We start from the raw sequence: 25,690 nt of genomic DNA, 5'->3' as shown, positions 1-25,690 counted from the left end.
GCCCATCTCCTCTGTGTTTGTGGAAAGCAGTTATCCTCAAAGGCCTTAAGACTCCAGCCGGCCGGGTGTGGTGGCTCATGCATGTAATCCCAGCACTTTGGGAGGCCAAGGTGGGCAGATCACAAGGTCAAGAAATCAAGACCATCCTGGCCAACATGGTGAAACCCCGTCCATACAAAAAATACAAAAATTAGCTGGGTGTGGTGGTGCATGCCTGGTAGTCCCAGTTACTCAGGAGGCTGAGGCAGGAGAATCGCTTGAACCCAGGAGGCGGATGTGGCAGTGAGCCAAGATCGTGCCACTGTACTTCAGCCTGGTGACAGAGCAAGACTCCGTCTCAAAAAAAAGAAAAAAAAAAAGGCTCCAGCCTGGCGAAGGACCTGGGCAGCACACACAGCAGTACACTCACACATGCAGGAGCTGCAAGTGCATCCCCCAACATTGATATTGCTCTCTCCCCACCTGCTTCAGAGGCATTAAAAGCCATCCGGAAGGACTGCCTCCCGCCATTTCCAAATGCATTGACATAATGGACTTGTCGCCACAGAACAGACCTCCAGGGACTCAGGTGAGGCCAGCCGTTTACAACAGTGTCATGATGCAGGAGAGGCAGCTGATGCTCTGGAAAGAGCTTGTGGTTTATTTTGATGAGTGCTTTGAGTTCAGATCCAGACTCCGTGGTCTAACCGGCTGCATGACCCCAAGAAAGTTATTGAACCTGCCTAAGTTTCCATCTCTCTGTCTGCAAATTGAGGTTGATAATCCTGTGAGTCTTGATTATATAATATCTTATTGTGAGTCTTGGTAATATGAGGTAATAGAGGCAGATTTACAAGGCAAAAAGGTCAGAGACAATCTTAATATTGCTAATTGTGCTGAGTGCTCGACATACATAAATTATCTTCACAGCAGACCCTACTTTGCAGAAGCGGAAAGTGAAGCCTAAGGAAGGTAAGTGCTTCCATGAGTTGTAATTGTCAGAGGAACTCTGTGCTGGCCAGAGGTCCAACTCCTTCCTATGAGAAATTAACTGGGATATTTTTACATTTCGGCCAGGGTGTGTGGTGAGAAGAGGCTTTGGGAGAAGTTAGATTTGGGTTTGGGTTTGCATGCTTTGTTCTGCTGAGTCCTGGGTATTGCTCCTGTATGTGGGTGATGCATTTAATAATGAAAAGGCCCCTCATGAAATGGGTGACTGGGTCTCCCCAGTGTGTATTTAAGAGCATGACAGGCCAGGCACTGCAGCTCACTGCAGAGGCCAAGGCTTGCTGGATGGCTTGAGCCTAGGAGTTCGAGACCAGCCTGGGCAACAAGGCAAAATCCTGTCTCTGCAAAAACTACAAAAATTAGCCAGGCACGGTGGTGCATACCTGTAGTCCTAGCTACTCAAGAGGCTAAGATGGGCGGATCAATTGAGCCCAGGAGGTGGGGGCTGCAGTGAGCTGAGATTGTGCCACTGCATTCCAGTCTGGACAACAGAGCCAGACCCTGTCTCAAAAAAAAAAAAAAGACATTTTCCAGGTCGAAAAAATGATCTCTAAGAAAGTGGCAATATAAGAATTACTAAAAACATCAACATATCCCTCCAGAAGGCATTTATGTTCTTTTTAAGGCACTAAATGATGTTTAGAATATATGCTAACATCTTTTTCATCAGGCATGGTCAGAAAAGTGGTCATTTTTACAATAACTGTGTTCTGCATTTGAATGCTCAAATCTTTACATACCAAGGCATTTAAATATCACTACTGGGGCCAGACGCAGTGGCTCACACCTGTAATCCCAGCACTTTGGGAGGCCAAGGCGGGCTGATCACTTGAGGTCAGACATTCGAGACCAGCCTAGCCAACATGGTGAAACCCTGTCTCTACTTTTTTTTTTTTTTTTTTTTTTTTGAGATGGAGTCTTGCTCTGTCGCCCAGGCTGGAGTCCAGTGGTGCAATCTCGGCTCACTGCAAGCTCCACCTCCCGGGTTCACACCATTCTCCTACCTCAGCCTTCTGAGTAGCTGGGACTACAAGCGCCCGCCACCACACCTGGCTAATTTTTTTGTATTTTTAGTAGAGATGGGGTTTCACCGTGTTAGCCAAGATGGTCTCGATCTCCTGACCCCGTGATCCCCCCGCCTCAGCCTCCCAAAGTGCTGGGATTACAGGCGTGAGCCAACACGTCCGGCCCCCTGTCTCTACTATTAAAAAAAGAAATACAAAAATTAGCCAGGTGTGGTGACGCACACCTGTAGTCCCAGCTACTCAGGAGGCTAAGGAATGAATCGCTGAGAATCGCTTGAACCCGCGAGGCAGAGGTTGCGGTGAGCTGAGATCGCCACTGCACTCCAGCCTAACAGAGCAAGACTCCATCTCTAAATAAATAAATAAATAATAGGCCAGGCACAGTGTCTCACGCCTGTAATCCCAGCGCTTTGGGAGGCTTAGATTGACAGATCACCTGAGGTCAGGAGTTCGAGATCAGCCTGGCCAACATGGAGAAAACCCATCTCTACTAAAAATACAAAATTAGCCGGGCATGGTGGCACATGCCTATAGTCCCAGCTACTCGGGAGGCTGAGGCAGGAGAATCGCTTGAACCTAGGAGGCGGAGGTTGCAGGGAGCAAAGATCACACCACTACACTCCAGCATGGGCAACAGAGCGAAACTCCATCTCAAAATAAATGAATAAATAAATTAAAACATCACTATTGGCAAAAGCTTTCTAACTTGCATTGCCTGTCTAGGTCACAAAGTTTGCTAATGTCTTGTAGCCTGGATGGTTTTATTGATCCCCGACAGAACTTTTATTATCCTGAGGGAAAACAGACTGGAAAGAGGACGGGAAATTTGTTTGTTTTTGGAACAGCGGTGGGGGAGGAATAAATGGGAAGAAGGAACGTGGGGAGGAGATGGACGCTAAGAAGGAGAGATGGGGCGAGGGAGAGGGGACCACAGCCACGCAGGATGGAAGAGCAGGGACAGCGTGAAGGCGTGAGAACCGAGGCAGGGCAGGGGACTTCAGAGGCAGAAGCCCTTCAGAAGCTCTGCAAATTGAAATGCTAAGAAGAACATGCAGTCATTTTGACAAGGGCAGAGCAGAAAATGTCACGCATGCGCACAGAGGACGGAAGGCCAGGATCCGCCGCCAAGCAGGGCTGTCGGGGACTGGTCGCCTCCTCTGGGCATCGTCAAAGGGCAAGATTGGTCTGGTCCTCTTTCTAACACCTCCCACCCGGGATGCAGCCAAGAGTGGCTGCAGCCTAATTTTCCACATGTAAACAATGACCTCAGTGATGCCCACGGGGCCCCTCTCTAGCCTTCTCCTCCTGGGAAACAACTGAGTTCTCCAAGGGCGTCTCCTCCCCCTCCGGAACCAAGGGCTCTGGGATGTTTACAGCCCCCTCTGAGAAGGGCAGGCCGTGGAAAACCATCTCCTCCCTTCCTTCCCCCTCTGCCTTTCCTAGCTGGGGCCTCTGCACAATGGAGCCTGGCCAGGCCCTGTTGCTGAGGGAATCAGCAGAGGGCCCAGCCCCCTCCCCCACAGAAATAACCTCAAGAGAGGAGTGAAGGATTCACTTGCCCTCATCTCCAGGCTTTGGAAGAGGGTGGGTGCCTGGCCAGGAGAGTGGCCACTGCTCACTGGCCCAGAGGAAGCAGGGCCACCGGCCTGATCCCACCTCTCCCTTCTGCCCATCTTCACTCCCCTCTCCTCAACTACAAACCCCCCAAAAATAGAGACCTCAGGCTTTGCTCCCCTGCTGCAGGAAGGGAGAGCCACCGCCAGACACTGCCTGGGGTCCTCCTGTTCTGATCTCACCCGGTACTTGGAGTCAAAGAGGACCTGGCTTCCCTCTCGGGATACATGATTTTCTTTGGTCGTGACTCATTGTCTGTAAATGTTGCTGGAGATGAATCAGACCCCACCTGCTACCTGCGGCTGAGACGCTGCCAACAGACACAGAAAGGTGTGCGGCAGCCACCACCTGCCTCGTCTCTCCCAGCGCTGAAGGAGCCCACAGGTCCCCCGGGATGAAGTCTTCATTGTGGCTTTCCAGGCCTTCCTTAGGGCCTTTGGATCAGGGAAGCCTGCCCTAAACTGCACATTAGTGTCCATGACTCACCTTTGAAAAATCTCCACAACCAGGCCTCGCCCGACCCTGCAAAGACAGATGCAGTTACGCTGGGCAGGGACTCAGAGCAAGGGGTTTTTTAAGTGCCCCAGGTCCTGGGCTGAGAGCGCCTAGTGGCTGTCTCAGACGCTCTAGCTCAGCTGAGATCCAGTGTCTTGGCCAAGTACACACTATGGGCAGGAGAGCTGGAGCAACGACACAGGATTCATGCCTTGAGCACGGCGTTCTATCATAGAATTTTTCTACTTAAGAAAGGAATTTGATAAAATTATTTTGGAAATTTATACAATATAGAAAGATAAAAAGAAGTCAATTAGATCACCCCTAAACCTTAACGCCCAGAGGTAAGCACTGTTAACATTGTGGGTTATGTTTTCATTTATTTTCAAATATTTAATGTGTAAAACAGGTCATACACAACACACAGCTGTGCATCCTGCCCATGCCCAGCCAACCATGTTGCTAAAAACAGCTGACCATGTTTTTAACAGGCTGTTGGCAAAGAGTGTCAAAAATATCTTAGAGCTGGGCATGGTGGCACGTACCTATAATCCCAGCTATTCAGATGGCCGAGGAGGGAGGATAGCCTGGGCCCACGAGGTCAAGGCTGCAGTGAGCTATGATTGCATCACTGCACTCCAGACAGGGCAACAGAGAGAGACCCTGTCTCTAAAATAGATACATATGTATTTTTTAATTGACATTTTTCAGCCCACTAATTCCATTTCTTTTTTTTTTTTTTTTTTTTTTTTGTTGAGACGGAGTCTCACGCTGTTGCCCAGGCTGGAGTGCAGTGGCGCGATCTCGGCTCACTGCAAGCTCCGCCTCCCGGGTTCCCGCCATTCTCCTGCCTCAGCCTCCTGAGTAGCTGGGACTACAGGCGCCCGCCACGTCGCCCGGCTAATTTTTGTATTTTTAGTAGAGACGGGGTTTCACTGTGGTCTCGATCTCCTGACCTTGTGATCCGCCCGCCTCGGCCTCCCAAAGTGCTGGGATTACAGGCTTGAGCCACCGCGCCCGGCCCCACTAATTCCATTTCTAAGAATCTGTTCTGGCTGGGCGCAGTGGCTCACGCTTGTAATCCCAGCACTTTGGGAGGCCAAGGCAGGTGGGTCACCTGAGGTCAGGAGTTCGAGACTAGCTGGCCAACATGGTGAAACCCCATCTCTACTAAAAATACAAAACAATTCGCTGGGCATGGTGCCAGGAGCCTATAATCCCAGCTACTCAGGAAGCTGAGGCAGGAGAATAGCTTGAACCCGGGAGGCAGGGGTTGCAGTGAGCGAAGATCACGCCATTGCACGCCAGCCTGGGCAAAAAGAGCAAAACTCTGTCTCAAAAAACAAAGAATCTATCTTCCAAGAATGGTCAGATGCATGCAAAAAATTATTTACAGAGACTTTATTTTATTGTATTTATTTTCTGAGACAGGGTCTTGCTTTGTCACCAAAGCTCGCATGCAGTGGTGCTAACATAGCTCACTGGAACCTCGACTTCTTGGGCTCAAGTCATCCTCCCCATTCCTCCCAAAGCACTGGATTACAGGTGTGAGCCACTATCCCCAGCCAGCTTTCATTTGAATGTTATTTATAATAGTCAAAATTGTCAACCTCATAAATGTAAAAAGGTAGAGGAATCGTTTAATAAATTGTAGTTTTGCATGGCATCCTTTGAGGTCATTAAAATCACATTTTAAAAAAATGTGTGATGCCTATGATAATTGTCCCCTCCCACTGTCCCTCCCTCCGTGTTTGTCTTGATGCTCAATGCCTATATCCACGTCTTCCAGGAATGTCCCTCCTCTGATCCTACTGTAACCCCTTTGAATGGTACGAGGCCAATTGATCTTTCTCTTCCAGATCACTCGTAGCATGTATTGTCAGTACCAAGTGTTTTGGCAGTTTTTTCATTTTACTATTATTTGTTATATACTACTTCTATTTGCTTCTCTGGCATGTAGGTAAGAATGTGTGTGTGAGGCTGGGCGCAGTGGCTCACGTCTGTAATCTCAGCACTTTGGGAGGCCAAGGCGGGCAGATCATCTGAGGTCAAGAGTTCAAGACCAGCCTGGCCAACATGGTGAAACCCCATCTCTACTAAAAATACAAAAATTAGCTGGGTGTGGTGGCGGGCGCCTGTAGTCCTAGCTACTCAGGAGGCTGAGGCAGGAGAATCGGGTGAATTAGGGAGGCAGAGGTTGCAGTGAGCGAGATCATGCCACTGCACTCCAGCCTGGGCGACAGAGCAAGATTCCGTCTCAATAAATAAATAAATAAATAAATATGTGTGTGAGTACATTTGTGTCTGTGTGTGATTGTGTATGTATTTGTACGAGAGAAAGAGAACTCAGAATTACCAATGGCTCAAGGGCTGGAACTGTGACTTACAAATCTTCATTCTTTGCCAGCTCTTCAGTTTCAGCATAGCTAACTAAATTTATCTCCCTGGAATCTGTGCCGATGCCACAAAAACCTTTCATTCCGTGCGCAAGACTTTCTAAACTGGCTCTTCCTCTTGCATTGCCAGTTTATTTGGTGATATCACCCCTTCTCCTTTGGGCCACCCAGAGTTAAATTTTTTGGAATCCCTGACATAGAATCCTACCATTGCGTTTCCTAAAGTCTTGTCACGTGTCTTTTTCTGTTCCATTGCCACCATCGCAGGCAGCAATTTTCCATCACTTCAACTCTGTCTCCACTGAGCCATCTGCTGGCAGCCTCTTGGCCCTTCAAACTATCTCGTGTTCAACCACTTGTTTCAGGTACCCCATCACTTCTCTGGCTAAAAAGCCATCAATGGCCACTTATAAACTGTCATTATTAAATGAAGTGCTAACTTCTTATTCTGGCACATGGGTCCCTCCTTAATTTGATCCCAACCCATCCATCTTCCTGGTTTTATTTATTTATTTACAGATGGGGTCTCACCATGTTGCCCAGGCTGGTCTCAAACTCCTGGGCTCAAGCGATCTTCCTGCCTCAGCCTCCCAAAGTGCTGGGATTACAGGCATGGGCCACCACACCTGGCCCATCTTCCTGTTTTGTATCACACAACTTCCTGACTAATAATATCCCAAGCTCCTGCCAAGCTTTGTATGCAACAACCCCAGAACACACCCTGTGTCCTCAGGCCTCCTCCACTTACTACTATGAGATTTGGATAATTTGCTTAACCACTTCCACCTTAACCCCTCATCTATAAAATGGGGATAATGCTAATGATACCTTCTTGAACTCCTGGCCTCAAGCAATCCTACCATCTCGGCTTCCCAATGTACTGGGATTACTGGCATGAGCCACCACACCTGGAAACACCTTCTTTACAAGGATTGTGGTGAAAGCAAAGCAGATGCAGGAATGCAACAACTATCATTTATTTGCTCACAGTTTTGCAACTGGAATTGAGCAGGCAGGGACTGCTTGGCAGCTGAGGTGGATCAACAGGGTGGAGGACCTACCGCCACGTGGATCACTCGGAGTTGGTGACTTGGTACTATTGGCTGGGAGTTCAGCTGGCACCATGGTCCAGGAATCTCAGTTGTCCTCCACTTGGACTTTGCAGGCGGCTTAGGGACTTCCTATAGTATGTCAGCTGGGTTCTTTCTAAGAGAGGGGAAGCAGAAATTGCCAGGCCTCTTAAGAGCTAGGCCTAGACCTAACTGGCAGAGCATAACTTCCATCACATTTGACCTATTTGTTAAAGCGGTCATAGGCCAGCCCAGATCCCAGGGGGTGGAGAGGTAGGCTCCACCTCCCCAAAAGGAAGTGGTAAGTGCACCGGAGGAAGGAAAGAATAATAACAGCCATCTTTGAGACGGGTCACCACCTTAGGGTTTCTGCAGTCTTGTCTAGTAGAAGAGATGCTCAACGGTATGCATTTACTGAACTCTTAAAGCGTGTCACTTTTTTTTTTTCTTCTTTTTTTTGAGACGGAGTCTTGCTCAGTCGCCCAGGCTGGAGTGCAGTGGCACGATCTCCGCTCACTGCAAGCTCCGCCTCCCGGGTTCAAGCCATTCTCCTGCCTCAGCCTCCCAAGTAGCTGGGACTAGGTGCCCGCCACCACGCCCAGCTTTTTTTTTTTGTATTTTTAGTAGAGACGGGGTTTCACCGTGTTAGCCAGGATGGTCTCGATCTCCTGACCTCGTGATCCGCCCGTCTCGGCCTCCCAAAGTGCTGGGATTACAGGCGTGAGCCACCGCACCCGGCCAAGCGTGTCACTTTTGTCCCAAGATTGCTTGGATTGCTGCCATAAATCATGATCTGACTTTTCCTCTTGCTGTGATTAGTCATGATATTCCAAGTAAATATTAAGCTCTTTGGGGGCAAGACTCTTATCTACAGTAAACAATTTTTGTTCCCCCCACAGAGATGTACACATTGTTAACTATCTGTGAATATGCAGCGTTTGACTTATTTTCGGCCCTAGCACTTGATTTATTGACAGTCATGGTACACGGAAGGGAACATAAGAGTTGCTTTTATTGAATTTTTGTTGGGTCAGGAGGCTTTCTGGGCTCTGGGGAAGACTCAGAGAAACGGCTCCTTTGTTCTCCAGCCCTGCCCAGCCCAGAGCCTTCCAGAAGGGAAAGCTCAGTGAGGAGGCTGCAGACTGCCGAGGGCGTGTTGAGGAAATTCCATTCAAGACCCTCATTTCCGAAAGTGCTCTGTGATTAGCCCGGCTTTGTGCCAGCCCCAGTCCAGAGGCAGAGAGGCCAGCCCTTAGGTCACCAAAAGCACCAGGAAAATACAAATGCGGCCCCTTTACAGCCCTGCACAGGAGGTTAAAGGATTTGCTTTGTAGTTTGTTTATCTCACAGACTGAAGCCAATTATCCCAATTACTAAAAAAAAAAATAAAGTTGACTACAGATTGTATTTTTAAGTTCATTCAATCTCCAAAACAGGCTGCTACACACAGTTTTCCTTTGGTTCCAACAACTCAGGCCTAGTCTCTGTGGCAGGGAGGGTAGCCCCTGAGGGTCACATGTCCGAGGGCCAACGGAGGTCAGAGGTCACTTAATCGTTCCCAAATGCGCTAGCAAGTAGCCATAGATTTGAACTTTGCATTGTTGCTGTGGACCTAGGGCCTTCTTGGGAGGGGAGAGCTGGGGGAGCTATCTCTGCAGTTCAAAGGCGGCCGCTGTGGTTTCACTTGGCTTAAGGTTTCAGTCCTTGAATCCTAAACACAATCCCGGCTGGCCTCCTGTGCATGGGAGGTGGGGGGTTGGGACTTGAGATGGACATTCTGTGTAACCCAAAACCGCAAGCCCTGCAGCTTCACGGTGGCCTCGGAGCTGGGAGACCCTCAGGATCAGCATCAGAGGCTGAAAATACCTGTGACTATTTTCAGAAGCCCATGAGTGTTGATGCAGAAGGCCCAGACCAGCCAAGAGCTCCTCACCTCCAAGCCCAGTGAGGACACTGGGATTCAGAAATGCACCCCAAGTTCTAGCCTTAACCACTAGCAGAGTGGGTGTTTGCTAGAATGTGTGAGTTGAAAAGGAAGTCAAAGGTCCTAGATGGTATAGTCCCCTCAAATAAGCATCTCCCCATATACCTGAAAATCTACCTTAAGTATGATGTATATTTATATCTATTGACATGGAAAGATGTGTTAAGATACAGAAAGTGCAAAATACAAGCCACAGAACACAGTTGGTTAGGCTGGGTATAGTGGCTCATGCCTATAATCCCGTGCTTTGGGAGGCCAAGGCGGGAGCATCACTTGAGACCAGGAGTTCAAGACCAGCCTGGCCAACATGGCGAAACCCCACCTCTACTAAAAATACAGAAGTTAACCGGGCGTGGTGGTGCACACCTGTAGTCCCAGCTATCAGGAGGCCGAGGTTCAGGAGAATCTCTTGAACCTGGGAGGCGGAGGTTGCGGTGAGTTGAGATTGTGCCACTGCACTTGCACTCCAGCCTGGGTGACAGAGGGAGACCCCATCTCAAAAAAAAAAAAGAAAAGAAAAGAAAAGAAAAGAAAAAAAAAAGAAAAAAGTTAGGCTCAGACTTTCAACTGCACAGGGGGTTCAGTGCAGTTGAACAACCTCCAAGTTTTTTGAGGGTCAACTGTATTATATAGAATACGGTGCCGACTGTATACAGGATGCACACACACCCCTGCACATGGGAAAAATGTGGAAGAATATACATAAAAATGTTACTAACGGTATCCTAAACAAGTAGGATTTCAAGTAATTTTTTTCTTTTTTTTGCATTTTGGAATTTACTTACACTACATATATATTATGTAATTTCTTCAAAGAAAATATCTCTAACATTCATACATAATTTCTTTAGTACAATGTTTTTCAAACTGTAATTTAGAAAACACCAGCATCATTAGCCTGGGCAACATGGCAAGAACCCGTCTTCATAAAAAATGGAAAAATTAGCTGGGCAAGATAGCACACATCTGTAGTCCCAGCTACTCAGGAGGCTGAGGTGGGAGGATCACTCGAGCCTGGGAGGCAGAGGCTGCAGTGAGTGGAGATAGCGCCACAGCACTCCAGCCTGGGTAACAAAGTGAGTACCTGCCTCAAAAAAAAAAAAAAAAAAAAAACAGAAGGCTGGGCACGGTGGCTTACGCCTGTAATCCCAGCACTTTGGGAGGCCAAGGTGGGCAGATCACCTGAGGTCAGGAGTTCGAGACCAGCCTTGACCAACATGGTAAAACCCCATCTCTACTAAAAATACAAAAATTAGGCCGGGCGCGGTGGCTCAAGCCTGTAATCCCAGCACTTTGGGAGGCCGAGGCGGGTGGATCACGAGGTCAGGAGATCGAGACTATCCTGGCTAACATGGTGAAACCCCGTCTCTACTAAAAATACAAAAAAAAAACTAGCCGGGCGTGGTGGCGGGCGCCTGTAGTCTCAGCTACTTGGGAGGCTGAGGCGGGAGAATGGCGTGAACCCGGGAGGCGGAGCTTGCAGTGAGCCGAGATCACGCCACTGCACTCCAGCCTGGGAGACACAGCGAGACTCAGTCTCAAAAAAAAAAAAAAAAAATACAAAAATTAGCTGGGTATCAAGGCATCCACCTGTAATCCCAGCTACTAGAGAGACTGAGGCAGGAGAATCGCTTGAACCCAGGAGGCGGAGGTTGCAGTGAGCCGAGATTTGCACTCCAGCCTGGGCAACAAGAAGGAAACTCCGTCTCAAAAAAAAAAAAAAGAAAAGAAAAAAGAAAAGAAAACACTCGCATCAGGCTTAGAAAGTTCGCCGAAAATGAAGAATGAAGATTTTCTGGGCACTACTCAGACCTGTTAAATGAGAATCTTGGGGGCTTCAGGAGAGCTGAGGAAGGGTGTTTTTTATTTTTGTTTTTTTTTTCCTTAATTGAGACTGAATCTGGCTGTGACTCCCAGGCTGGAGTGCAATGGTACAATCTCAGCTCACTGCAACCTCTGCTTCCCAGATTCAAGCGATTCTCCTGCCTCAGCCTCCCAAGTAGCTGGGACTACAAGCACGTGCCACTATGCCCGGCTAATTTTTGTATTCTTAGTAGAGACGGGGTTTCACCACGTTGGCCAGGCTGGTCTTGAACTCCTGACCTCAAATGATCCGCCTGCCTCGGCCTCCCAAAGTGCTGAGAGTACAGGCATGAGCCACCACACCTGACTGAAGGAAGGTATTTTCAACACCCTCTTCAGGCAGTTCTAATGTAATGCGATCCACCTGTTAGGGACTAACTGTTTGTGTCCCTCCCCCGCAAATTCATAGGTTGAAATCCCTACCCCTAAGGTAATGGTATTAGAAGGTAGAGCCTTTGGGAAGTGATTATATCATGACTGGAGCTTTGGGAATGGGATTAGTTCACTAATAAAAGGAAGACCCCAGTGAAGTCAGCATCTGCAACCTGGAAGAGAGACCTCACCAGAACCTGACCACACTGGTACCCTAATCTCAGACTTCCAGCCTCCAGACCTGTGAGAAACAAAGTTCTGTTGTTTTATAAGCCATGCCATCTATGGTACTTGGTTATAGCAGCCTGCACCATCTGAGTGGATGTTTGCTTTCTTTAAAGGTTCTTTGGCCAGGCACGGTGGCTCATGCCTGTAATCTCAGCACTTTGGGAGGCCAAGTTGGGTGGATCACTTGAGGTCACCAGTTCAAGACCAGGCTGGGCAACATGGTGAAACCCTATCTCTACTAAAAATACAAAAATTAGGCGGGCATGGTGGTGCACACTTGTAATCCCAGCTACTCGGGAGGCTGAGGCTGGAGAATCACTTGAACCCAGGAGACAGAGGTTGCAATGAGCCAAGATTGTGCTGCCACACTCCAGCCTAGGTGACAGAGTGAAACTCCATCTCAAAAAAAAAAAAAAGTGAGACATTCCAGTTGTGACCACTGAACCCCTCTGTCCTGGCCTTGCTGTCCCTGCTGGTCCTTCCCCCCTCCCTCCTTCCTATATGTGCCCAGGAACCAGAAATAGCCTATCCACCCTGAAGGAGTCGAACAGCCCTTACCCCTTACCACCAGTCCCCAGCAGAGCTTCCTGGAATCATTTTCCTCTCCCTTCCCCTTGCTCTGTTTTCTCTTTCACTTCCCTAGGCTCTTTGGCTAGGACTGGCTGCAGAAGTTGATTTGCACAATTATTTAACCTTGCTAGGAATGAAAGCTGTAAACCAAATTAGGTATGCCAGCAGGTAGCAGGCATAGGAGAAGAATCACGGCATACATCTGACCCTCGTCCTTGCTTCTCGTGATCCTAGGTAGGTTATTTAACCTCTCTAAGCCTCTGTGTCCTCAGCTGTGAAACGGGAATAGTCACACCTGTTCATGGAGTTGCTAAGAAGTTTAAAAATAAAATCAGCTTTGGGAGGCCGAGGTGGGCAGATCACGAGGTCAGGGGTTCAAGACCAGCCTGGCCAACATGGTGAAACCCCATCTCTACTAAAAATACAAAATTAGCCGGGCATGGTGGCGGGCGCCTGTAATGCCAGCTACTTGGGAGGCTGAGGCAGGAGAATTGCTTGAACCCAGGAGGTGGAGGTTGCAGTGAGTGGGATCACATCACTGCACTCCTGCCTGGGTGACAGAGCAAGACTCCGTCTCACATAAATAAATGCTTGCTTCTGCAAACCAGGATCCAGCACACTGTTTGCAGCCTGTTTCTGGCCTGCAGCCTGTTTTTGTACTATCCACAAGTTAGGAATGGCTTTTCCATTTTTTACGGCTTGTAAAGAAAAACAAAATGAACACATGCAACAGAGACCATATGTGGCCCACAAAGCCTAAAAAACTTACTACCTGGCACTTAAAGGAAAACGTTTCTTGATCTCTGCTATTTGCCACCAAAAAGTCAAGGGTTTTATCTGTCCTTTGCCTTCCTGCACAAATAGAGTTGTGTGGTTTCATATTTTTGTTTGTTTTTAAGTTAAAGGGGATTTAAAGATGTTTCTAAGCATGGAACAGAAGCCAAAGGCGATAAAGGACAGGAGCAGTTGGAGAAACAGAAGAGAGGGATGTTAATTAAAGGAGAATGGTCTTGAAGTAGAGGTTTGAAGAAGCAAGTGGAGGGGAGGAAAGATGTATTTTCCTCTACCATCTTACATTCATGGCAGCAGCCCCTATAACAAAAGAGAAAAGCATACAAATGTAATTAATGTAAATTAACCACGGCATGAAGCCTTCAAAAGGAAATGAAAACCCAGGCCGGGCGCGGTGGCTCACGCCTGTAATCCCAACACTTAGGGAGGCCAAGGCGGGCAGATCACGAGGTCAAGAGATCGAGACCATCCTGGCCAACATGGTGAAACCCCATCTCTACTAAAAATACAAAAATTAGCCGGGTGTGGTGGCAGGAGCCTGTAGTCCCAACTACTCAGGAGGCTGAGGCAGGAGAATCTCTTGAACCCAAGAGGCGGAGGTTGCAGTGAGCCGAGATCGTGCCACTGCACTCCAGCCTGGCGATAGAGCAAGACTCCGTCTCAAAAAAAAAAAAGGAAAAAAGAAAATGAAAACCCAATGAAACAGTGAAACCTGAGTATTTTAATGCTAGATTTGATGAACGGTACAGTCATGGAGAAATATGAGGTAGCAAAAAAGTATGATCTAACAGCCATAAATGGGGAGGCTAGGCAAGCTTGTTTGTTCAGATTCTCTCCCTCCCTGGGTCTTCAGAGATGAAGATGCTGTCGTTCTCTGGGTAGAAGGAGGGTACCTGTTACATTAGGATTTCATGACCGGCTTCAGGGAAAGGTCAGAAAATCCTTCCTACGTGTTATAACCTGCTTCAAGGAAAAAGAGCAGAGAAAGTCAGATCTTCCTGCATAAACTCTTTTTTTTAATTAACTTTTTTTTTTTTAGAGATAAGGTCTTACTCTATCTGTTGCCCAGGCTGGAGTGCAGTGGTACCATCATGACTCACTGCAGTCTCGAGCTCCTGGGCTCAACCCATCCTCCCACCACAGCTTCCTGGGCAGCTGGGACTATAGACACACCACTGTGCCCAGCTAATTTTTAAAATTTTTGTAAATACGGGCATCTCACTATGTTGCCCAGGCTAGTCTTAAACTCCTAGCCTCAAGCAATTCGCCCACCTTGGCCTCCCAAAGCACAGGGATTACAGGCACACACCACGGCACCTAGCCCACACATTATTGCAGCTTAAAATATTTGAGGGTAGCATGTCCTGAATCCCATCAATGGGACACCTTTTTCTCTAAGGCTGGTGGTAATGGCTTAGGATCTCGTCCAATGGAGAAGATGATGGGATGGGAGGAGTGGGATAAAGGTTCCATGAGCCTGTCAAGAAGAAAAGGAAGTCCGGGCGCGGTGGCTCACGCTTGTAATCCCAGCATTTAGGGAGGCCGAGGCTGGTGGATCACCTGAGGTCAGGAGTTTGAGACCAGCCTGGCTAACATGGTGAAACCCCATCTCTATTAAAAATACAAAATTAGACCAGCCTGACCAACATCAAGAAACCCCGTCTCTACTAAAAATATAAAAAATTAGCCGGGCATGATGGTGGGTGCCTGTAATCCCAGCTGCTCGGGAGGCTGAGGCAGGAGAATCGTTTGAACCTGGGAGGCGGAGGTTGCAGTGAGCCGAGATGGCGCCATTGCACTCCAGCCTGGGCAACAAGAGCGAAACTCTGTCTCAAAAAAAAAAAAAAAATACAAAATTAGCTGGGCGTAGTGGCATACACCTGTAGTCCTGGCTACTTGGAAGGCTGAGGCAGGAGAGTTGCTTGAACCCAGGAGGCAGAGGTTGCAATGAGCCAGCATCACGTCATTCTACTCCAGCCTGGGCGGGAAGAGCAAAACTGTCTCAAGAAAGAAGAAAAGGAGAGGAAGCCAACAAAGGCAGGCAAAGACAGGATTGTCCATGGGGGAGTGGTGCCCACCTACTGGGGGTCAGGAAAACCTCCCAAAGACTTGGACATGGGCAAGAGAATCCTGGTGTCCTTGTAGTAGAGTGCTGGGTGTTTCTAGAGGCCCTTTCAGGAATCATCTGACTCCAGAGGCCGGTGTCTTGGGTTGTTTGTGACTGGCTAAGCTATTTAACAATTCTGTAGGGATGAAATTGTAGAAAACTGACAACATAAATTTTCCTTGTCCATCAGAATGCACAGATTCCTGTTCATAGCAATGCAAAGGAATCATGTCTTTACAGAAAAAAAAATCTCTGTAAATTAAATTCTCATGAACCAATTTTAGCAGCTTACTGGTTTCCACATTCACGAATGAATTAAAATCTTTGATACATGTTCATTTTATATTTGCATGAGTCAGGATTTTACTTTTTTGAAAACTAGAATTTAGCATAGGTCCTTCAAAAACAACAATAGGCCAGGTGCAGTGATTCACACCTGTAATCCCAGCACTTTGGGAGGCCGAGGCAGGTGGATCACTTGAGGTCACCAGTTTGAGACCAGCCTGGCCAACATGGTGAAACCCCCTCTCTACCAAAAATACAAAAATTAGCTGGGTGTGGTGGTGCGCACCTGTAATCCCAGCTACTTGGGAGGCTAAGGCAGGAGAATTGCTTGAACCTGGGAGGCCAAGGTTGCAGTGAGCTGAGATCACACCACTGCACTCCAGCCTGGGCAGCAGAGCGAGACTCCATCTCAACATAAAAAATAAATTAAAAATAAGGAGAAAACAGAAAAAACAAAAAAAGACAATAAAGAGTCTTGGAGATTAAAAACAAAACACAAAAGATAAGATGGGGCTAGGTGTGATAGCTCATGCCTGTAATCCCAACACTTTGGGAGGCCGAGGCAGGAAGATCACTTGAGGCCAGGAGTTCAAGAGCAGCCTGAGCAGCATAGTGAGAACCCATCTCAGCTAAAAATTTAAAAATTAGCCAGGTGTGGTGGCACGTGCCTGTTGTACCAACTACTTAGGAGGCCGAGGCAAGAGGATTGCTTGAGCACAGGAGGTCGACGCTGTAGTGAGCCCTGACGGTGCCACTGCACTCCAGCCTGGGTAACAGAGTGAGACCCTGTCTCAAAAACAAAAAGACGATTTTTAAAGTTTAATAGGCCGGGCAGCCTCCTTCCACATGCACTGTGTGTACCACACATTGCCTAGGAATTAAGAAAACTACAATTTGCACATTGCTTTCTCAGCTGTAGGAGCTGTTTTTCAACCCTATGAGTTTAGAAAACTGATATCAATGACTCCTGCATAGACATGCAAATGAATTTTGTCCAGTTGAAGTGCAACTGATCCCAATCTGCTACCACCACCACCGATGAAGCCAGTTCTGCCTCTATTAATAAAGGCACTCAGCATTCCTAATTGACCATATATTTATGTGTCTGCTATTTGGCATCTCCTTCCAATTGGTTTTTAAAGCTTTACTGGCTCCCTCATTAATGAGTTAAATAAAATCTTTGACACATACCTATTTTATAGCTGTATGAAACTCATTTCTTTTTTTTTTTTGAGACAGAATCTCGCTCTGTCTCACAGGCTGGAGTGCAGCGGTACAATCTCGGCTCACTGCAAGCTCTGCCTCTAAGGTTCACGCCATTCTCCTGCTTTAGCCTCCTGAGTAGCTGGCACTACAGGCACCTGCCACCACGCCCAGCTAATTTTTTCTGTTTTTCAGTAGAGACGGGGTTTCACCGTGTTAGCCAGGATGGTTTCAATCTCCTGACCTCGTGATCCGCCTGCCTCGGCCTCCCAAAGTGTTGGGATTACAGGCATGAGCCACGGCGCCGCGCCCTCATTTCATTTTTTAAATGATGTTACAATGTTTTTAAACAAAGAATCTGCCGAGAGTATCTCTGAAGCTATTCTGGTTCAGGAGGCTGCCTGATTCGCAAATTTTTTTAAAAAAATTGTCGGCCGGCTCCGGACGCAGTGGCTCATGCCTGTAATCCCAGCACTTCGGGAGGCTGAGGCTGGAGGATCATGAGGTCAGGAGTTCGAGACCAGCCTGGCCAACACGGTGAAACCCCGTCTCTACTAAAAATACAAAAATTAGCCGGGCGCGGTAGCCTCCCAGCTACTTGGGAGGCTGAGGCAGGAGAATTGCTTGAACCCGGGAGGCAGAGGTTGCAGTGAGCTGAGGTCGCACCATTGCACTCCAGCCTGGGTGACAGAGCGAGACCCTGTCTCAAAAAAAAAAAAAAATCTGTCAACTACATCTAAGGCATCTCATTAACGAGTCACTACAGCCTTGTGAGATCTCAACTGCCATTGTTATACCCTCATTTTGAGGATGACATAATTGAGGCACCGAGAGCTTAAGGTCACATTAGCAGAGAGTGGCAGAGTCAAGGCTGGGACTTGGGAGTTTTTGACTCCAAGTCTCCTGTCCTTTCCACTGTTAAGTTAAAAAAAGGCAAACACAAAAAAACCACCCCAGGGATGTAACTCCTTGGCCTGCCAAAAGTAGACAGCATTGGAAGTTAATGAGACTGCAGATGAGGACCAGTGCCAACAAGAAACTGGTATCTACTTATTTTTTTCTTCTCTAATAAGTTCACCAAACCCAAATTCTCAAAACCTGAATGTCTCACAAGTACTTTCCAAAGTCTTTTTTTGGTTTTTTTTTTTGTTTGTTTTTTGTTTTTTTGAGACAGGGTCTCGCTCTGTCACCCAGCCTGGAGTGCAGTGGTGCATCATAGCTCACTGCAGCCTCAACCTCTCAGGCTCAAGCAATCCTCCCACCTCAGCCTCCCTAGTAGCAGGGACTATAGGAGGATGCCACCACTGCCAGCTATTTTTTTTTTTTTTTTTTTTGTAGAGACAAGGTTATGCCATGTTACCCAGGCTGGTCTCAAACTCCTGGACTCAAGTGATCCCCTGCCTCAGCTTCCTAAAGTGCTGGAATTACGGGTGGGAGCCACTGCACCTGGCCTTCAAAGTCTTACTGTTTTGTTTCCACTATAAATAAACCCTCCTCCCACGTATGTTAGCATTTTGGGTGGCTTCACTCAGAAGGGCTCTGCATTTTTCTCAATGTGTTCACTCCTTTTCCATGAGAAGCCCAAGATTTAATGAGCACCTTTGGAGGATGAGCCAGACATTGTAGAGGACAAACATTTCACACATCCCATCTACAGGACAGCCCGTAATCTCTACAGCCCTTCAGTCAGCAAATATTAATTACAGAAGAGTAATAAGGTTAGCAACACAAATATGAAAACGGGCTGGGTGCGGTGGCTCACATCTGTAATCCCAGCACTTTGGGAGGGTGAGGCGGGCAGATCACTTGAGGTCAGGAGCTCGAGACCAGCCTGGCCAACATGGTGAAATACTGTCTCTACTAAAAATACAAAGATTAACCAGGCGTGGTGGCAGGTGCCTGTAGTCCCAGCAACTCAGGAGACTGAGGCAGGAGAATCACTTGAGCCTGGGAGGCGGAAGTTGCAGTAAGCCAAGATCGCACCACTGCTCTCCAGCCTGGGGGACAAAGCAAGACTCCATCTCCAAAAAACAAACGTGAAAATGAACAAAACAACAGAGGAGCTCTCCCTCAACTCGCGGGGTTTAACAGAGAGCCTCACAGACAGACGATCGCAGTCCACTAAGCCAACCAAGGGTTGGTGGGAGCATGAGGGATCTTGTCATTGAAAAGAATCATTGAGTAGGCCGGGTGCGGTGGCTCAAGCCTGTAATCCCAGCACTTTGGGAGGCCGAGACGGGCGGATCACGAGGTCAGGAGATCGAGACCATCCTGGCTGACACGGTGAAACCCCGTCTCTACTAAAAAATACAGAAAACTAGCCGGGCGAGGTGGCGGGCGCCTGTAGTCCCAGCTACTCGGGAGGCTGAGGCAGGAGAATGGCATGAACCCGGGAGGTGGAGCTTGCAGTGAGCTGAGATCCGGCCACTGCACTCCAGCCTGGGCGGCAGAGCGAGACTCCGTCTCAAAAAAAAAAAAAAAAAAGAAAAGAATCATTGAAAGCTTAATAGAGCTAGAGTTTATGTTGAGACTTGAAGAATAGGTAGAAATTTGCTTAGTAAATAAGGAGATGTCAGGCTGGCTGGGTGTAGTGGCTCATGCCTGTAATCCCAGCACTTTGGGAGGCCGAGGCGGGCAGATCACAAGGTCAGAAGTTCAAGACCAGCCTGACCAACATGGTGAAACCCTGTCTCTACTAAAAATACAAAAATTAGCTAGGTATGGTGGCGCACACCTGTAATCCCAGCTACTGGGGAGGCTGAGGCAGGAGACTTGCTTGAACCGGGACCCGGGAGGTGGAGGTGGCAGTGAGCCAAGATTGCGCCACTGTACTCCAGCCTGGGAGACAGAGCGCGAGTCCATCTCAAAAACAAACAAAAAAATCAGCCACTCGGGAGGCTGATGCAGAAGAATCATTTGAACCTGGGAGACAGAGGTTGCAATGAGCTGAGATCACACCATTGCACTCCAGGCTGGGCGACAAGAGCAAAACTCAGTCTCAAAAAAATAAAAAAGAAAGAGGAAGAGAGAGCACAAGGTATTTAGGTGGCAGCAACAGCACAGAGTGGCTGCAACAAGACAGATGCTCAGGAACAGGTCATGGCAGGCCGAGAGGCGGAAGTGTCTCTGCACAGAGAGGCTGAAGCAAGGGCTGAGCATACGTCCTGCACAAAAGTACACACAGTATACCTGCCAAGGAGGGAAAGGCGCCTTCAAGAACACAATCATACCCTGTAATTGAATCATCACCAGGCCCTTCTCAACTTCTCACCCACACCCAAACTCAAGATAGGTTCCATGGTACTCAGGGTAGATATGCAGGTGAATGGAAGCTAAGAAATTGATTTGTACAGTTGTAAATATTTTCTGTCACTGGATTATTTCTTTGTAATCTGAGGTCTCCAATCTTTTGCTATGATATTTTAGGTTGGGAAAGAAGAGGGGACATGTTCTGTGAACCTGAAGGAGAGACATTGTCCTAACAAAGCAAACTGGTAAATATAGCAACATTAGGCTGGGCAAAGTGGCTCACACCTGTAATCCTAACACTTTAGGAGGTCAAGGCAGGAAGATCGCTTAATACCAGGAGTTCAAGACCAGCCTGGTCCATGTAGCGTGACCCTGTCTCTATAATTTCTCTTTCTTTTTTTTTTTTTTAATTAGCTGGGTGTGGTGGTGCATGCATGTAGTCCCAGCTACTTGGGAGACTGAGGTAGGATTGTTGCTTGAGCCCAGGAGGACAAGGTTGCAGTGAGCTGTGATCATGCCACTGCACTCCAGCCTGGGTGACAGAAAAAAAAAAAAAAGAAAACATTAAGGGGAATGGATGTTTTTGCCATCCATTTATCAAGGTCTTTGGGATGCTAATTGGCAGGATGCAGATGGCCCCCTTCTAAGCAATGTTTCTGGGGACCTCTCAGGCCATAGTTCAGTGAGCAGTGCTTCTTTGCTTCTTTTCCCTCTGCCCATCTGCCATTGCCCAACCTCACTGCCACCCCTCCCCACCTCTCACCCTTCAGAGAGCGGAGAAGTTGGTAGTCGGAATATTTTCTTCACTTACATCCTCATCTTTCAGGGGTCCTGGGGAAGGATGTGCAGAGATAAAAAGAATAAATTAATCTGTTCTCAAGAGAAGATCTGCCTCAGCTGGCTGACAGCTTAATCTCCCCAGGGTTCTGAAACATTCCTTTTATTTTAATGTGCTGGCTTTTTGTAAAATACTGTTGAAAAGAAACAGAATTTTGGATAATTGGGCAGTAGCAACATCTTTTAAAGGAAAACGGATATAGTCTATTAAAGGTATCTGTAATAAACACCTTAGGGGACAGCTCATTAATTTTTAGCCAAAAGAGCCATTTACCCTATATCCTCTCCTTAACCAAATTCTCACTTCTTGATTTTTTTTTTCTCCCATTGATTTTGATGTAAAAAGGAAAGGGAGGACTCACTCCTCTATGCATGCCCATCTCTCTATAGAGCATCTTTGGGGCCCCAGAACCACCTAAATGTTGGGAGTTATGTTATCATTGGACCATCAAGCTCATCCCTGATGCCATCCTTATCACCACATCCCATTGCCCCCGTCTCTCTCTCTTTTTTTTTTTTTTAAGACAGAGTCTCATTCTGTCGCCCAGGCTACAGTACAGTGGTGTGATCTCAGCTCACTGCAACCTCTGCCTCCCAGGTTCAAGCAATTCTCCTGCCTCAGCCTCCTGAGTAGCTGGGATTACAGGCGCCTGCCACCACACCCGGCTAATTTTTGTATTCTTCATACAGGCGGGGGTTTCGCCATGTTGGCCAGGCTGGTCTCAGACTCCTGGCCTCAGGTGATGCACCCGCCTCGGCCTCCCAAAGTGCTAGGCGTGAGCCACTGCACCCAGCCACCCCATGTCTCTTCTCAGAACATCTCTGAAGTGATTTTTCAATGATTTTCCATGCCCCACCCATCTGAACTTTAATCCTGCATTTCTCTGTACCAGCCTACATTTGTTGTCCTCACAAGATTAAATGTTCTTGACTGCACCCGCTATGTCTCTATTCCATCTAGCCCAATGTCTGACTCTCAGAAGGTTGTGCTAATTTTCCATTGCTGCATGACGAATTATCACTGCCGGGCATGGTGGTGCTCACCTGTAGCCCCAGCCACTCAGGATCTGAGGCCAAAGGACGCCTTGAGTCCAGGAGTTCTGGGCCTTAGTGCCCTATGCCAATCAGGGGTCTGCACTAAGTTTGGCATCAATATGGTGACCTCTCAGAAGTAAGGGACCACTAGGTTGCCTAAGAAGGGGTGAATCAGCCACGGCCAGAAATGTAGCAGGCCAGAACTTCCATGCTGATCAGTAGTGGGATCATGCCTGAAAATAGCCACCACACTCCAGCCTGGGTAACATAGTGAGACCCCGTCTCTAAAAAAAAAAAAACAACAACAACAAGCAAATTACCACAAACACCAAATAGGTGTTGAAACCAGCACCTATGTATAAACTCACAGTTTTGTAGCTCAGAAGTCTGGGCAGGCCCATCTGGGTTCTCTGTTCTGGTATCACAAGGCTAAAACCAAGGTGTTGGCTAGGCTGGACTCCAGGGAAGAAGCTGCTTCCAAGTTCATTCAGCTTGTTGGCAAAATTTAGTTCTGTGCAGCTATGAGACCAAGGTCCCTGCTACCTTGTGGGCTGTCAGCCATGGGTCACTCTCATCTCCTAGAAGCTGCTCTTTGGTCCTTACCTGTGACCTCCTCCATCTTCACAATGCATCAAAATCTTATGCTTTCCATCTCTCTGACCTCCCTTTTTGCCATCAACTTGATAAAACTCTCTGCTTGTAATGGATTTGTGATTAGATTAGGCCCCCCAGAAAATTCCCCCTTTGATTAACTCTGAATCAACTGATTAGTGACCTTAATGACATCTACAAAATCACTTTTTACCAGGTAATGGAGCCTAATCAGGGTATTCCTAGACCATGGGATGAGAACAGGAAATCTCATGAATGGGGTCATTTTAGGATTTTTCCTAACACAAGCATCTCAGAATATATGCAAGAGCCAGAGTTATTGGGGTAGGATGATCCCCACCCAAGCAATTTCTGTCTACTGTCGTTGCTATGACAAATCCTGACCTGGCCCCTGACCAGCTGACAACTGTGTAGACCTAACTGGATGCCATGATCCCATCTGGGTACTTCATGTACACAGTAGAGGGAGCCGAGTGACACCAACACCCACAGCTGGTTCCCTCTGGCAAGTCCAAGGGTTGTCTAATACACTAGCCCCTCAACCACACTCCAAGACTGCTCTTCTAAATTGGGACAGAGGTCATTCATGATCCCTTAGCTTTAAAAGACACCATTTCACCTTTCCTAAATTCATCCCCTAGAGCCTAGACTCTAGACTGGTCTAGGGTCCTTTGCTTGATAGTAAATATTTTCCATTCACCCCTCAATCCTTGGTTTCTTAGTATTTTAGTTTACATTTTGTAGCCGGGCGCGGTGGCTCATGCCTGTAATCCCAGCACTTTGGGAGGCCGGGGCAGGCAGGATCACCTGAGGTCAGGAGTTTGAGACCAGCCTGACATGGAGAAACCCCATCTCTACTAAAAATATAAAATTAGCCGGGCGTGGTGGCACATGCCTGTAATCCCAGCTACTCAGGAGGCTGAGGCAGGAGAATTGCTTGAACCCGAGAGGCGGAGGTTGCAGTGAGCTGAGATCACACCACTGCACTCCAGCCTGGGCGAAACAACAGCGAAACTCCGACTCAAAAAAAAAAAAAAAAAAAAATTGTATATTTTGTTTGTTGGACCAGAGATCTCCCTGCTCTTGGATCGGGTGTCCTTACCCATTGTTGCATACCCTCCCCTGCACCCACAGCTCCCGTCCTTCTCTTCTCTGCAGCTCCCAAAAGCCTTTCTTCTTCTCTACCTACAGGTATGAGAACCTCCACTCCCCACCCCCCAGATGCCCCTATTTCTGTGTCTTGCCACAGATCTCTCTTGCTAACTCTGTATGTCAAATGCCTGGCACATGGCAGCCATCAGTTTATATCCTCAAATTGACTAAATGATTAAATGTATCAATGAATTGGTGAGTTGAGTCATCTATTACTCCATCAGCGCCACGGGACTGCCTCTCTGTTTATAGGATCATTCATTCATTTATCCCTAGGATTACAAAGATAAATGTGAATAGGATAAACATTTTTCCTAGGCTGTTGAAGAATCTGTGCTCAGTAGAAGATCTGGGGCATTCCATCCCTTTGGGTTAAGTTTTCTGAGCCCAAAAATGTCTTTAAAAATCAACTTCTGTGCTTGCTTTGGCAGCACATATACCAAAATTGGAACAATATGGAGAAGATTCGCATGGCCCGTTTGTAAGGATGACACGCAAATTCATGAAGGATCCCATAGTTTAAAATAGCAAAATAAATCAACTTATAGAAGCACAAGCTACTGTCAAATTTAATCATTAAGATTCCAGGTCTGCCAATCCAAAGAGTGATCGAATTTCTTTCTTTTGTGAAATACAGCATTCTCTTTGTTTTTCACTAAAAGAGACACTTAAATTTGCTTCCCACCAGGTCTGAAGCTGGTGCCTAATGTGGCTGAAAATGTTATTGAGCCCAGTGAGGAAATCCAATGCCCTCGGGCTGCCGGGCTGAATGGCAGCCCTGTTTCCAAGGGCATCCTCCTTTGTCTGCCTGGAGTCTCAAATGACATGTTTGGACACAAAACCTCTTAGGTAGAAATTACTACATTAGCAGGCATTCCTAATTTGCAGCTAGGTTTATTATTTCAAAGTCTCTTACCACGATTAGACTTCAATGAGGTTTTACAGCTGAGCGGCAACCCTCCTTTGGAAATATGTTTTGTTATGCTGTTTATTAGTTTACGCATTTATCTCTCTTTTTTAAGGTCTCCTCTTTGAAAGACAGCCATCTGCGTTGAAATTTTTCAGGGACGATTTTACCCTCTTCCCATCGAGGTCATTTCTTAACCTCTCTGAGATACTTATCATTATGAGTTTAAAACCTTTCTATGTGAAGACAGCAGAGAGCAGATTGCTGAGGGGGTCTAGGAAAGTCAGAATCTTTGTGGAACCGGGGGAAAGAGAGGCCATTTTCCTAATGGTTATTATTCTCAGGCGGGAGATTAAGTAGCCCCGTATACAGGCAGGGTTAGGTCAAGGAACTCTGGATCATAGGAACCACAGGAGAGCCGGTCTGTTTCCCCCACTCACTAGCTGCATTGATTATATTTTATCATTATTATTTTATTTTTATTTTTATTTTTATTTTTGAGATGGAGTTTCTCTCTTGTTGCCCAGGCTGGAGTGTGATGGCGCAGTCTCGGCTCACTGCAACCTCTGCCTCCTGGGTTCAAGCAATTCTTCTGCCTGAGCCTCCCGAGTAGCTGGGATTACAGGCGCGTGCCACCATGCCCAGCTAATTTTGTATTTTTAGTAGAGACGGGGTTTCTCCATGTTGGTCAGGCTGCTCTCGAACTCCCAACCTCAGGTAATCCACCCACTTCGGCCTCCCAAAGTGCTGGGATTATAGGCGTGAGCCATCACACCTGGCCAATTTTATTATTTTCTTTCTTTTTTCTACTTTCTTTCTTTTTTTTTTTTTTTCTTTTTTTTTTTTTTTTTTTGAGATGGAGTCTCGCTCTGTAGCCCAGGCTGGAGTGCAGTGGCCGGATCTCAGC

General features: G+C 47.3%; 1 non-coding gene across 1 annotated transcript; it reads left to right on the top strand.

Annotated features, from left to right (window-relative positions):
* Positions 1 to 24,291: 24,291 nt before the first annotated feature.
* LOC112425786 (U6 spliceosomal RNA) lies at positions 24,292 to 24,398 on the top strand. Its single transcript, XR_003016934.1, has one exon. It is a non-coding gene; the product is annotated as a U6 spliceosomal RNA (small nuclear RNA).
* Positions 24,399 to 25,690: the final 1,292 nt, after the last annotated feature.

Source organism: Macaca nemestrina, chromosome 19 (assembly GCF_043159975.1).
Source record: "Macaca nemestrina isolate mMacNem1 chromosome 19, mMacNem.hap1, whole genome shotgun sequence".
NCBI classification, from domain to species: Eukaryota; Metazoa; Chordata; class Mammalia; order Primates; family Cercopithecidae; genus Macaca; species Macaca nemestrina.
This window is presented reverse-complemented; position numbering and strand designations above follow the sequence as displayed.